The 14,062-nt window shown below is 35.7% G+C and overlaps 1 long non-coding RNA gene across 1 annotated transcript; it reads left to right on the forward strand.

Moving 5' to 3' along the window:
- Positions 1-339: 339 nt before the first annotated feature.
- Positions 340-1,769, forward strand: LOC135720609 (uncharacterized). The gene is made up of 3 exons (XR_010521315.2): positions 340-541; positions 1,238-1,344; positions 1,437-1,769. It is a non-coding gene; the product is annotated as an uncharacterized lncRNA (long non-coding RNA).
- Positions 1,770-14,062: the final 12,293 nt, after the last annotated feature.

Genomic DNA, 14,062 nt, shown 5'->3' on the forward strand with positions numbered 1-14,062 from the left:
ATAATCAGTGCTGCAAACTCAGCACGATTCCTGCTTTAATTGGCATAGACACCTGAGCTCATTTGTGCAGCATAGTTTTTCATGTACGCAATGTTCAACATCTTGAAAATTTTTATCTACACAAAAATTTACCATTTATACCCCCCCTCAAAAAATAGACACACAAACCACAAAATAGTCAGCCAGAAAGGCAGCTAATAGAAACGCTTCCGCACACACTTCATAGGCAGCGTGTTTAAAATGTAAACAGAGAGCGCCTTTGTGATAACTAATCATATATTTGAAAACTATAATATTTCTTTCTAGAAATGCAATTAAAAGGTGTAAAAAGTGAAAATATACACTCTAAAAACCGTTGGGTTATTTGTTTTACCCAATAGGTGGGTTAAACATATTGGGTTGTTCTGTTGGGTTATTCCTAGCTTGTATTGGGTTATTTCCATAACAACCCAGAGAGTTGGGTTAAAATCGGGCTCACGTCACGCATTTTGAATTTCAACGGTTGACAGGTGCCACTGCTGAGTGCGGACAGACACGAGAGGTACGTTTTAAAATATATATCTCTGTGTAATGTTTTATTTTGCTACAAAGTGTCTTTAAGCTCTAACACACAGTAAACTATCAGTCACGTTTAAATAAGTGTACAAAAACGCTGTTGTCTAGTTTTTGTCCGTTACACCTGTTCCATTCATTAACTGTTACCGATGCCAAACGCGTTTTTAAGCCATCATAAACGTAGAGAGACATCGCAATTTATGTTAATACTAAACAGCACCAACAGCATGGTCCCTTACGAGAATGAATCATTTCTTCTTTTAGTAGTATAACGTTAGTTTCATGACGTATTGATTGCCATATTGCTTTAACCATGCTTTCTGTAACAGACAATGTTTTTTGGTTTAAAGAACCGTTTTTAACTTTTGTAAGGGATGCAACCGGCTGTTTTTTGCTCCAAATATTTTTTTAGCCGGTCTGTGTTATAGACACAGAGCTGTAATATAAATGTGATTCTGAATGTAAATGTCTTAAGAAATGACTCGATGGCATTTTATTGTCGTTTTACTTCAGTATAATCCCTGATAAAGCGCTGTTTAATCCTGCACGTCTGTTTACTGTAACCCTGGTAACGGTTGAATTTGCAATTCAGCGCCATCTACTGTCAAAGTAGAGTATTTATTCAGCGTGCCAGATGTGTTTGCTTTGATATTTAATTAATTATTCTTTTCTTTAAATGTAGACATTCTTGGAGATGTTGCATTAAAAACCTTACAAAATGGCCAGCAAGATGGTTCAGCCTTCCTACAGTACCAAGAGGCAAAGCAAACATTTATTAATTTGCAACCTGTAAGTATCATTTATGACACTTAGTTTTTTTTTATCCGGTTTATGTGTGCATATTTACATTGTGAAAACATTCTGTTACATTCTGTCTTCAGGTCAGAAAACAAACATAATTCAGTATTTGGAGGAGGAGGTATGACGAAGACCCCATGTCCTGCTATGAGATGAATCAGACTAACCACAAGCCTTTGTTATCGTGGGGAGGCATGGCCCAGGAGCAAGACCAGCAGTTGACATGTGCTTTAATAGTTTTTTTTACATTTTACACAGAGTATCCCAAGCCTTTCACTACTGTTAAGTAGTTTCTGTAACACACAATACATTTTGTACCATGTGATGTTTCCTGAACACACTGTCACCTGCTTAAAGGGACAGTTCCCCCAAAAATGAAAATTGTCATAATTTTCTTCCTCTCCTGTCGTTACAAACCTGTACACATTTGTTTTGTTCTGATGACCACAAAAGAAGATATTTTGAGTAATGTTTGAAACCATGAGCCCCATTGACTGTCATAGTAGGAAAAAAGAATACTATGAAAATGAATGGGGCTCATGATCGGTTTGATTTCAAACATTCTTTGAAATATACCTTTGTGGTTATCAAAGTAAAGACTTATATACAGGTTCATAACAACATGAGAGGGAGAAAATGATGACAAAATGTGTGAACTATGCTTTTAAGCAGTTTTTAGTTGGATAAGATTGAGTAGATTTGTTTTCTTATGTTTTTGTTTATTTATGTATGTATATATTTATGTATGTGTGTATGTATTTATGCTTCTATACATGTATGTATTTATACATTTAAATGCAAGTGTAAATGACTAAATGAAAATAAAGCATTACAAATGTATTTGTAAGTTTTGTATTATTTATTTATAAAGAAAATAATAGTAATAAATAATAATAATAATAATAATAATGGGGTTAAAACAGCATTGCAAAAATAACCCAACAAATTGGTTATTTCATAACCCAACTAATTGGGTAAAACTTTCTACCCAATGCATTGGGTTAAAATAACCCAACAATGGGTCGGTGCTATAGTAACCCACCATTGGGTTATTTGTTGGGTTATTTTTAACCCAACTGTTTTTAGTGAGTACATTTATTTACTCTTAATTTCTTTCTTGGCCACCATTTAATTTTTTCCAACTCGACCAGGCTCAACCAATAACATTCCCCATTCGCACACACACATAGAATTGTTTCAGAAGGCAGCAATTTAGAGTTTTCGGACGCAGCCCATATTTGGAAGATCAGCTCCCAACAGGAGATAAAATCGTCTTTACTACCTATAAATACCAGCCCAAATCTGATTCAGAAAAGGCAAATGACCAAGCTGATGAACTTTGCCCGCGAGACTTGTGCAGAACGTAACAGATTGGTAGGGGAAGGATACTAAAACACAAAACCATGTCTACATTTGTGATTGTAGAAATGACAAAGAACAAGCGTTACTCTACACTATGATTAACATGTACTAACACACTTAACACCAAAAGAAATGTAAAATCATGAAAAGGATAAAGGATTCTCACTGTGTCTCACTCATTATTTTTAGTTGTGTGACATTGCTTTATTTTGTAATCTGTTTTGTCTCTTGTAAGAGTTGATTTGTGTCACTGCTGCTGCTTTCAGTGCAACTGTCTCTGCTGTATTAATCTGAATGAATTTAACATTCTGCCAAGCTTTCTTCAAATACACATGCACATAGACATCTTTGCTTTTGGTTTTAAATGATGCCTCTAGGCCTACAGGTCCAATCCTGTGATTTCGCTGCCACATTTCATTGACACAATGTAGTGTACTATGACTTTAAATGTAAGTACAAATCCCATGTTATGATCTATATACTGTAAGAATTATTAAATAACAACTCGTGTAGTGATCTTGTCCTCTTGTGCAGAAAATGGCGATGGCGCGTCTTGTTCAAATTCGTTAAAGTAGTACGTTATTATGACGTAGAGATTCTGGCACATGCGCATGATGCAAAAAAATTGAAAGAACCAATGTTTTGTTGCTATATGAACAGCTTATTTTAAGTTTTCAATTTCCCTTCAAGTTGAGGTTGTTATAACTCATCCTTCTGCGTAGTGAGACACTGCAAGTTGACAGGACATGATTTTACTTGTCCACCTGACTAAATCTCAGAATCCTTTTTTACAGTGTAAAAGAGATGCTCACGTTTGCCAGATACTCACTTAATCTCTTGTAATTAAGGTTTAGTGTTAAGTAAGTGTCTTGCGGGTATTTTGTGAATGTGAGCGTCTCTTTTATGATAAGCCCTTTCGACACGTGTGCAGCAGGTACTTCTTTTGACAAGAGGCATGATGCACATGGTTAACATGACGCAACACACATATTTTGAAATGATGAGCAACAGACATGACACTCTGAACACATATTTTAAATCTGCGCCCCTCGGAAGAGAAGTCACCGGCCCCTACTGTTCAAATCCATCTTTTGACGACGTCGCTATTCTCCTTTTTCCTATCATATATAACATCAAAAGCATTTATTCTTAATCAAAATGAAGAAAATGTTTGAAAAGTGAAAAATAGCGTGTCTAACAAGTGTTTATTAAGAATAAAATTATTTATTGGATTGGGTTAAGGGCCGGTTAGGGAGGGTTTTAATAATAAGCAACCATTTAAAAATTTTAAACAATATAATTATTTACACAATATGTTAATTATTGGATCCTGTAAACTACAAAAATACGGAGGTGCAAATAGTATCTGACAATCAAGGTAGCATCTAATTACTATTTACATTGCATATTTGATCATTTATTTCTTAAATAAAACTTATTTTCACCTACTGTAAAGCATATCGCTAAGAAAATGCTTATCTTGTTCTAATTGTAAAACAAAAATATCTTTATATTTTTTACTTTATATTTTTAAGAAAATATGCTATTTTCTATTGCTGTTTTGAACTTATTTGTACCCCAGAGTGAAAAATAAATAATTCACCACGGTCTTTAGGTTCACCCTCTTAATCCTGGCAATAAATTTGGAGACTAGCATGAAGCAGAGGCTCTGATTTCTTCCACTTCTTCATCCCCATGCAGTGCATGAAGACAGTGACTTGCGAAGTGACTTGTCTTTTGAAAAACAATGATAAAATGAAATGTCAAATGGATTTTCTGTATATCATATGTTTTTATTTAGAGGATCTAAACTAATTTTTGAAGGGTAAAATGTCGAAGGACATAGAATGGCTCTGACATACAGTGTGACAAAGGCTTAGTGAAATGGCATAAGGATTTTTTCCATCTTCCGTAGTCCTGCAATTGTCACGTCCTCTTCTCAAGCTGCTTTCGAGTTCAGCACCAACTTGGATTCGTACACAAAGCTAGTATACTGCAGAAGTCAAATGAGTCATATGGACTACTTTAATGGTGCCTTTACCTTGACAACTTTATCTATCACTATTAAGTACCATTTTATGGAGGAGTGAGCAGCACAAAAGGGTAAGTAAACTTTTAAAATTTTAGTACAAAATCACTGCTTTTGTTTCAAGAAAAAACGAAACAATCTTTATTCAATTTCCTTTGTTCAAAGGGCTTGGGCATTTGAGATGCTGGATGCTTCTTACTGTAAATCATTTTCCTCAAACTCATACCAACACTCAAGATCTTGAGAAAAAACAGAAAATCATTCTGATAACAAGTACTGTACATCCCTGGCACAGACATCTATCTGCCCTCTATTTCAACTTCTGATGGCACAACGCCATGAATAAGCCTACAGTACACAACTATAATTTAATACTATTCATTATTTGCTATTTCAATCTCAGTGAACATCCATTAGGGTACAAATCCAGCAAAGAGTCACACTGACATCGATTGTATCCTCCTGACAAAATCCTATGGCAGATACATGTGATGATGTTGTTGGAAGGTTAAGCTCTGGTCAGTCTAAACTTTAAAGGACCAAACTCGGCAGGAGCTAAAAGGAAAGGTTTTCAAACACAAAGGCATTTTGTTTGGCACTGTTCATGAGAATTTAACTTTCACGTCGGTCTCGCATAGCTCTCATAGTACTTTCTTTACTCCTCACTTCCAGAGCTCTGTTTTTTCAGGCCTGCATATAATAACATACATTTAGCAGACTGGGTGAAGTCAGAGACTGAGCTGTGAGGTTCGAGCTTTTTCTTGGCCTAGAGGTGTAAAAATGAGTTAGGATCATATTGCTAAGGGCTTAGTTTACCACACTGATACACCATTGTATTGTTCTGCTGCAAGATTAATTGTTAAAATGTTTGGATGACATTGTGTTTGAACTTGATTTTGTTATTGAAACTATATAGTGTTCAGGTTAGCATTATATTATCAACCACAGCCCAGAAAACTTCAACATCTGGTTCTTTATGTCAAAGGCATAGTGCATCTTAAAATGAAGATTTCTTGTAAACAAAATGCGCTTTTTTACTAAGAATATTCTATAATGGACTTGAATGGGGAATGGAGCTGTCAGGCTTCATAATTACAAAAATACCTTATAAAACAGCCTACTTGAATACTATATACTGTAGTAGGCGAAAAGCAGTAGGCGAGCCGAGTAGTAGGCTATGTCTGAATTCATTGCATTCAAAAAACAGTAGGCGAAAAGTACCCCGGATGACCTACTTCTTCCGACAAGATCCTGAACGGTTCATTCGATGGACAGTTTACCATTCCATGAACCTCCAGGAGAGGAGTTATCCAATGAAGAAGAAAAAGGAGAGGCTGTTTTATTAAAAAATGTCCAAAATAATGCAGCTTTATTTAAATGCAAATACATAAACAGCTGTCCCTTGTGGTTAATTTGTGCCTTTTTAACATAATTCCAGTAAAAAACTAACTTGAAGATGTATGTCATGTGATGTATCAACATGGTGGATGTAGTACATCCAAATGTATTTATACTATCCATGTTTACTAGTACCTACTGTTTTAACAGTTGCCCCGTTAAAAATGTCAACATTAATTTTTTGTTACTTTAACAAATTAAGTAAAGCAATTTTAACTTGCTTTATAATTTATGTCAACTTATCACAAGTCAAAGCTTAAAGGCACACCATTAAACTTTTTGGCTACTAGGGGGTATAGACATGTATTTTTTACATCTAGCGCCCCTAGAGGCCACAAGCGCCGCAGCACTGTCACAAAGGAAAAGAAGACAACTCTTTAGGTCACAAAGTGTGCCTTCCAGCATGTCATATGAATATAATTTCATGGGTTTTAATTTTTTCAAATGCCACAAGATCGCGTAGCTCACATTTACAAGCCAGTTGTAATGGTGGTGGCTTGGTTAAAGTTTATATAAAAAATTGCCTTAAAAGGGAATCAAACCCAGGTCGCCCGCGTCGTAAGTCCATGAGGTTACCACGGTACCACAGTGTCACATGATATAAGGCTCTCTCTACACTCTCCAAGTAGCCTCCAGTAAAATTCACATTAAAAAATAGTGTTCACGCGCCAGACAGGACTTATATATACAAGCAATATAACATTACTTACTAACATGACGGCTAAGTCAGCATTGGTCAGAAACCTCTTCTCCTCCTTCATATTGATCCTCGTCCTTCTTTTTATTCTGTCACTCTCCCGTTTTCTCTTTCTGGTCTCCTCTGACAAAACATTGGGTTTCTTTTTCTTAGTTGCTGCTTCGGCCATGACAAAAAAATCAGGAAAATAAATAGTTGTGCTCTCACGTCCAAATTTGAGGAAGTGACGTATGCCATAAAGCAGATTTTTGTAGTTTTCTTTTTGTGCTCGGGTTACTACCCGAAATCCCAAGTTTAAAAGTACGAGTAAAAGCGATACAGACCCCGTCAGGCTATGTGGTGGACATTTCATTCAACCTATTTTAAGTCGATGTACCATCACAAGGGTCTTGAAAATATATGAAGGTTGAAAAACTACAAAGTGTCAAAATTAGAATAGTTGGTTTAAATGACTCGCAAAACCAAGTTGATTTAACGTCATGCTGCATTTTTTACATTGTAGATACTTCATCTAATTCAGTACTGTCACAATTTACAATTCCGGACGCAGGGTATGAGGGCACCCAATGTTCATTGTATTACTGCACAGCATCCTTAGCGGCGTGACACAACAAAGGTTTTTTCCAGCTTTCTTTAGCTGAGCGCTTTGGTTGCTGTGATATTTTTGCTTTGTTTACCAGTTGTTGTATGTTGTGCCGGTTGGTTGTTGTGATATTTGTCCCGACCCTCCTCCTCTGTGATTGGACGACCATGTGAGAACTCACATTGACTAGCTGAGCTTTTCACCCAAAGTTGAATATTTATTCTTGGCATAAAAAAACAACAACTAGCTGCTAGCGCCGTGCTTCCACTGGAAACAATTGAAAACATACATGCGGATGTAAAAGCTTTGGTGTGCACGCCCCTGTAGCAACAACCCTTAGCAATGTAAACATACGGGAAACAATCTGTTGCTATTCACAGTCGGTCAGGGATTAGCTTTTCCAGCGGAAGGAAGACTTTTAATGATTTTACTTCATGAAAGTTGCACGGATCTTTTTTTTTTGCTTTAATATTTGTAACCGCTTTATAAAAGCAATAAGGTATTCAAGGCTATTTTTAATGAAGAATAAGCCACGGCTGAAGGCGGAAGGGGTTGTTTTGTATACCTATCCGTGATTTATTCATTATACCTTATTATTGTTTACATATAAATATCATAAAAGCAGTCCATACTGTTTGTGCACTACTTTCCAAGTCTTCAAAAGCCATATGATAATGTGTTTTGAGGTACACATACCACAATATATGGTTTAATATTATTGCAGAATTCCATAATTTTGTTTTGCCCAGCTGCTTTCCAGTCTAAAAATGATATACAGTACGAATATCCAATTTTCCTGCTTTGAGAGCAAATGCAATCTGTCCTTCATTGAAGTTTTGTGCTCTCTTCTTCTGTTTCTGCGTAAAATTTTAATCATGTCCATTGTATTTTTTTGAGAGTCTGTATGTGTGAATAGTAAAACAATAACCAGTTGCATTACATTCAGTCAAGCTTATTTGAAAAAAAAGATACAGTATTTACTGTGGGCTTTTTGCATAATTCAATAGCATTGACAATTTCGAACATATTAGTCTGAAAACCCATCTATAAGTCATTTTTTTGTAATTTACTGTCTTCTTAATAAAATCATCCTACAAAATGTAAAAAAAAAACATATTTCTGTGAGTCAGGTTATGTTAAAGATTGGAATAAAAGTGAAATCAATGATTGAAATCAAATTTTGATAATTAGATTGAGACGGCAGTCTGAATTTTACAGACAGGGTCACATTTTATTATTAAGATAGATGTACTTGTTTATTGCATGTACAGAATGTGGGATGTATTTTATTGTAGCTTTTGCTATACTACATGTGTAAGTGTGAAACAGAAAACACAAAATAGTTTTCTTAGAAATAATAACTTGTTCTATTCAGAGCCACTAAGGCCAGAAAGCAGTGAGTTGGAAACATGAGTGGGTGGATAATGTAATGAAATTTTGCAGATCATTTCAGATGAGCATGTTCGAGAGGAAGAAAACAACTATACACAACACCAAGTGAGTAAAAGGAAGAAAGAAAGTTTCGAAAACAAAGCAGAAAGTCTTTGATCTATGGAGCAGCAGAGATGCCGCGTGAATGACCTCGTTTCGCTAGACAGAGGAAAGCATAGGGAACCTAGAATGCAGGTTGTGTTTATTCTTGGTCTCAAAGGAAATGCTTGTGTGGGTGACATCGGTCTTTTGCAAGTCTTAGGAGCATATATATAAACACAGAGCTTGCAGCCGTGCACGGGCTCTCACTTTCTAAATGCGTGTCTGTGCACGTGTGTAGATACTCTGACACTGTGCTTACATCCACAGATTTGACAGTTCGTCCCCATCTGTTTGCATTGGAGTATGTTTCATCTAAAATAACATTCACATGAAAGTGCGGCTAAAATATAAATCTGCACCATATATATATAAACAAGGCTCAGAGAGAGTTTGGCACTCCACGATCACAGTCTGACTTTGAAGCTGTGTTTACTCTTGTGTCTCATTCTTGTCTCGTCTCATCTCATTCTCCTCTCCTGGCACTGGATATGTATACCGTGCTCTGTTTTGTATGTTTCAGCGAAGCAAAATTGGCAGAAAAATAAGACATGGGAGCAGTGAGCTGCAGATTAAACTGGAATGCATGTCAGCTCTATCTGCACTGATTGGCATGTACTGTGAGCTCATCACACAGATGGTTTAAGATTTATCCATTATTATGTGAGTCCCCTTGTGTGTGCAACTTTTGTGTTAAAGATTCGACTAAGCATAGTGCAATGGTTGAATTTATGCATAATGGTGTAGAGATTTTTAATGCGAGCTCATTTTGAGAAACAAAAAAAGTTCTGCTCCACACACTGTAATTCAGATTTAGATTCCTCATTTCACAAGAAACGGACCCTCGTGAAATCCCACTCCCACGTAGCTATTGATTTTCTCACATCTCTTTATCTACAGAAATTATCACAGCTCTCACAACGCAAATTGATTTTTGTTGGTGAAAAGAATCAAGGACAACTAATACTAAAGAAGAACAACGCTCCCCATAGTCTCTATACTGTCATTTTTATTTCCACACTATTGAATTTTTTTTTTTTTTTGGACAAGTATCTGCCTTTCTGTTTACAAAAGCATCACATCATATTGTCATTGGTGATGGCACTATCACAAATTGAGCAAATCTGCACCTCTGCATTGTAAACTCTTTGATAGCTTTGAATCAAAGCAAAAATTGTGCAAACTAATTTGAACTCTTGTCTTTCATGTGGCTGAAGAGTCTATTTTTTCTCTAATGAAGATATCAGTCTGTGAAAGCCTCTCATGGTTGTGCAGAGACATTTATAATAAATAAGTGGTTAAAAATTCTGTTAAGTTTTGCTAGTTATATTGACAGCTTTAATTCAGATCCCGATATAGAGGAAGAACTTTTTCTAAATATGTCAATCACATCACAACCATTTTTCGTGTCTCTGGAGACAAATGTCTTTTTTGTCCTTCCCAGCACGAATTTCTATCCATGGCTGTTCGTGTCTGTCGCACAAATTCTTTATCGTGTCATTTTATATTTTGTTTTCTCATCGTTCTTTCCTTTTAAATCATTGTCGCTTGGGGTTAGGGTTAGATTCGGAGTTTGTGTTAGGATGTAATTTATGGAGGGCTCCAGACTGCCAGCAAATGGTAGCATTTTGCCACCAAAATTTGAGAGTGTGCCACTGAATTTTACATCCAGTCACACATGTGCGACCAGTAAATTTGACCTTTTTTTTGTGATGTGCCACAGAATTTGAAACAGCACATTGTACTTTCTGCATCTATCATTAAAGTATTTATTAGTAATACAGTGGAAATTAGTAGAAATGTGAATATTTGGTTAGCATGTTGATTTACGTTGTGTGCTCCTACATTTTCTGGGTTGCACCCCTAAAATTTTCAGTTGGGGGCCACTGTGCTCCTAGCGAAAAAAGTTAGTCTGGAGCCCTGTTATGCATTGGTTTCTAGATGTTTTTCGTCCGCTTTTAAAACTATTCTCACCTGGAGTTGGGGTTAGAGTTGTGGTTTGGGTTAGGAAGTCGCAGAAAGGGATTCTAACCGAAACCCCAAGCGACGATGGTCAAAAAATACAAAACAACAATGAGAAAACAAAACATAAAATGACACAATAAAGAAAGTCGTGCCACAGACACAAACAGCCATTGATAGAAATTTGCGCTGAGAATGACGAAAAAGACATTCGTCTGTAGAGACAAAGTGAATTTTGCTGAAATCTGTGTCATCAAACACGAATAAATGAATCAAAATTTTGGTTACTATAACACTTGCCTTGAGACAGGGTTTGTAACATGCCACCTCCGTCAAAAATGAGATACTGTTCTCGGCATGACAGTCAAGACAGTCAAAATGTTTAGCCTTGTTTTTAATATACCAAGTTTATACAATTATGTGTGTTAGTATTGTCTGATGTAAACTGTTGATGAATTCACATTACCTTTTACCTTTTTTCTGTAAACAAATTACACACATTGGGCTTCATTTATAAAGCGTGCGTACAGTATGCACAAAACAGGGCTGGAAACGTGCATACTCCAGTTCCCACACAAAGGTTGTGATCTATAAAAAACAAACTAAATGGGAGAATGGGCTTGCAGGATGGGGTCTGAGGATGATTCATGTATGATTCAAGGGAACATTACTTTGTTATATAAGTCTTAATATGTTTTGGTGTATACCATTTTTGGCTTTTGTGCGTACGTAGAATTTTAGTAATGATTCTATGCAGTTTTATAAGTGAGACCCATTGTGATTAAAAAACAAATTGCAGTACAAATAAAAAAATGACAAAAGTAGAACGGTTCACTGTACACTGTAAGAAATGTCACATTTTCTGTAACTCAAACTTTCAAGATTCAAAATTAAACTTCAGTTTAAATTTACAAAAGACAAAAAAAAAACTATGGAAAACATGCTAACAGTAACAGATTATTGCACAAAGATCAATAATTTTGCAGGCCATGCCTTGTACAGTACGATGAATTAATTTTTAATTGTTTGTGAAAGACTATTCAACAGAAACCAGTATAACGTATTTAAATGAAAATGATATAGCAATTGAAAACAGCAAACATCAGACAATCATCCATCCAGCAATTTGTCCAAAACAATGAAAATTTGCTTTTACTTGATGATGTGGAGGTTGAACAAAGTGTTGTGAAAAAATGTATTTCTGATATAAGATATGCTGCAAAGCGACTGAGAAAAACTGTAAGATTCAGAGTACTTCTCAATAGCTAATAGACTACCATTTAAAGTACTAAAGGAGTAAAAACTTATTATGACTCAGGCCCTATGTAACGTCGGCCTGACGTCCAGATGTAACATTGGACAGAGGTTCTGTTTCGGTTGGAAATGAAAATCCGGGTTGACGTCATAACCCAATGTCGGCCTAATGTCAAGCTCTAACTCTAACATAAGTCTTATTTATTTATAAAAATAACTGCTTAAAGAACAAAGACGTCTGAATAGACTAAACACTTAAATCTACTAAAACTGAAAATAACCATTCGGCCATGAACTCTAAACAACCATTAATTCTTTTGTCTGATGTATATAGACAACAACTATATCTTCATAAAAAAAAAATCCCTGTGGATTAAGGTTCTGTTGGGAATCCTAGCTCATCTCAAGTCACCCTTTTTAACATTATTATTAAAGTAATTGCTGTTTTCTAGTTATTTTAACATTGGCACGACAACCATCCAACAGCTCCTCTCTGCCTCTCATCATCTTCCTCTACCTCTTTTCATGACTGTGACATCTCCACCGAGTCTCCAGTCTGAGCACTGACATGGCCTCCCTCGGGTGTCTATATACTCCTCTGTAGACATGAGCTTCATTGGCACGTGCCCTCTTCCTTTCGCTCTCTCTACAATACCTCCCTCCCTTTCTTTTTCTTCGGCTAAAGTTTGACTTCACTCCCCCTCCCAAATTCTTATTTTGTCCTTATTTCTAAGTCTTCATTATATTCTCTTTTTCCTTTCATCCTTCTAGATCTAAAATTGTCCCCTTTTTGGCTTTGCACTAATCCTTTGCTTCTCTTTCCTATCTTCATTTATCATTCTTTTTCATCAGCGCTCTTCGTTTTATGTTTTTTTCTTTTTTATTTATTTTATTATTATTTTCTCCTTTTTGTTTATGATTTGGGTGAGATTGCTCAGATAATGAAGAGCAGAGAGACCTTCAGTCTCAGTGCTTGAGGACATTTTGGACAGCAATGGATGGATTATGGACAAATGGGGTCAGTTCCCAGGAGTCACATGCGGTCCGAGGCTTCGCAGGGCTAGCAGTAGCCATACACCTAAAACTCAATTCACAATTTGAAATGACCAATAAAAAAATCACCAAATAAAAATCACTTCCAGGGTGTCATGTGTTTTAACATGTTTTGGATTTTATGTTGTGATTTCAATAAATGACGGTAAAGAGACTTTTGTTGCATGTTGCCAATAAATGCCACTGTGATGAAAACGTTCAGTATGACAGCACACTGCAGACCTATATCAAATTGATATTATATTGTTTGTGTTATATTGCATTAGACATGCACTATATACAGTAGTAATGCAATAAGATAAATATGGCCAAATTGTTCAGTTGCAAGTGTGAAATGTAAAACTATAATTAAAAGAAACACTCAAAAAATGAAGTGTTGGGTTTAATTAAAAATATTATGTCAACAGGTTTAACGCAATTTGTTTAAGTTATCTCAACAAACTATAATTTAGTTCATTTTACAAAAAAAGTTTAAGTAAACTCAGCAAACCTTAGTAGAGTCAAGTCAACAAATAAAAATGTAGTTAATTGTACATAAAAAAATCTTAATTATGACAAAAATTTTAATGCCATTTTATAAACTCCACCCCCTTTAATTAGGATTTAATAAGTCCATAACACCCAACAATCAAAGTGCAGCTGCTCAATACAACTTGTCAAAGAAACTTTTTTTTAATACAGTTAATAAAACATATCACATTGCCCACTTATTACACAATTGAAATGAAATGTTGCATTCCAAACCGTTTGTTTGTTTTGTTCTAAATTATATCAGAACAAGTTAGTTAACTCATACTTGGCCACTTATTACTCACGTACCTATCTGTGCTACACTTCTGCA

This window comes from Paramisgurnus dabryanus, chromosome 1 (genome assembly GCF_030506205.2).
Source record: "Paramisgurnus dabryanus chromosome 1, PD_genome_1.1, whole genome shotgun sequence".
In the NCBI taxonomy this organism is placed as follows: Eukaryota; Metazoa; Chordata; class Actinopteri; order Cypriniformes; family Cobitidae; genus Paramisgurnus; species Paramisgurnus dabryanus.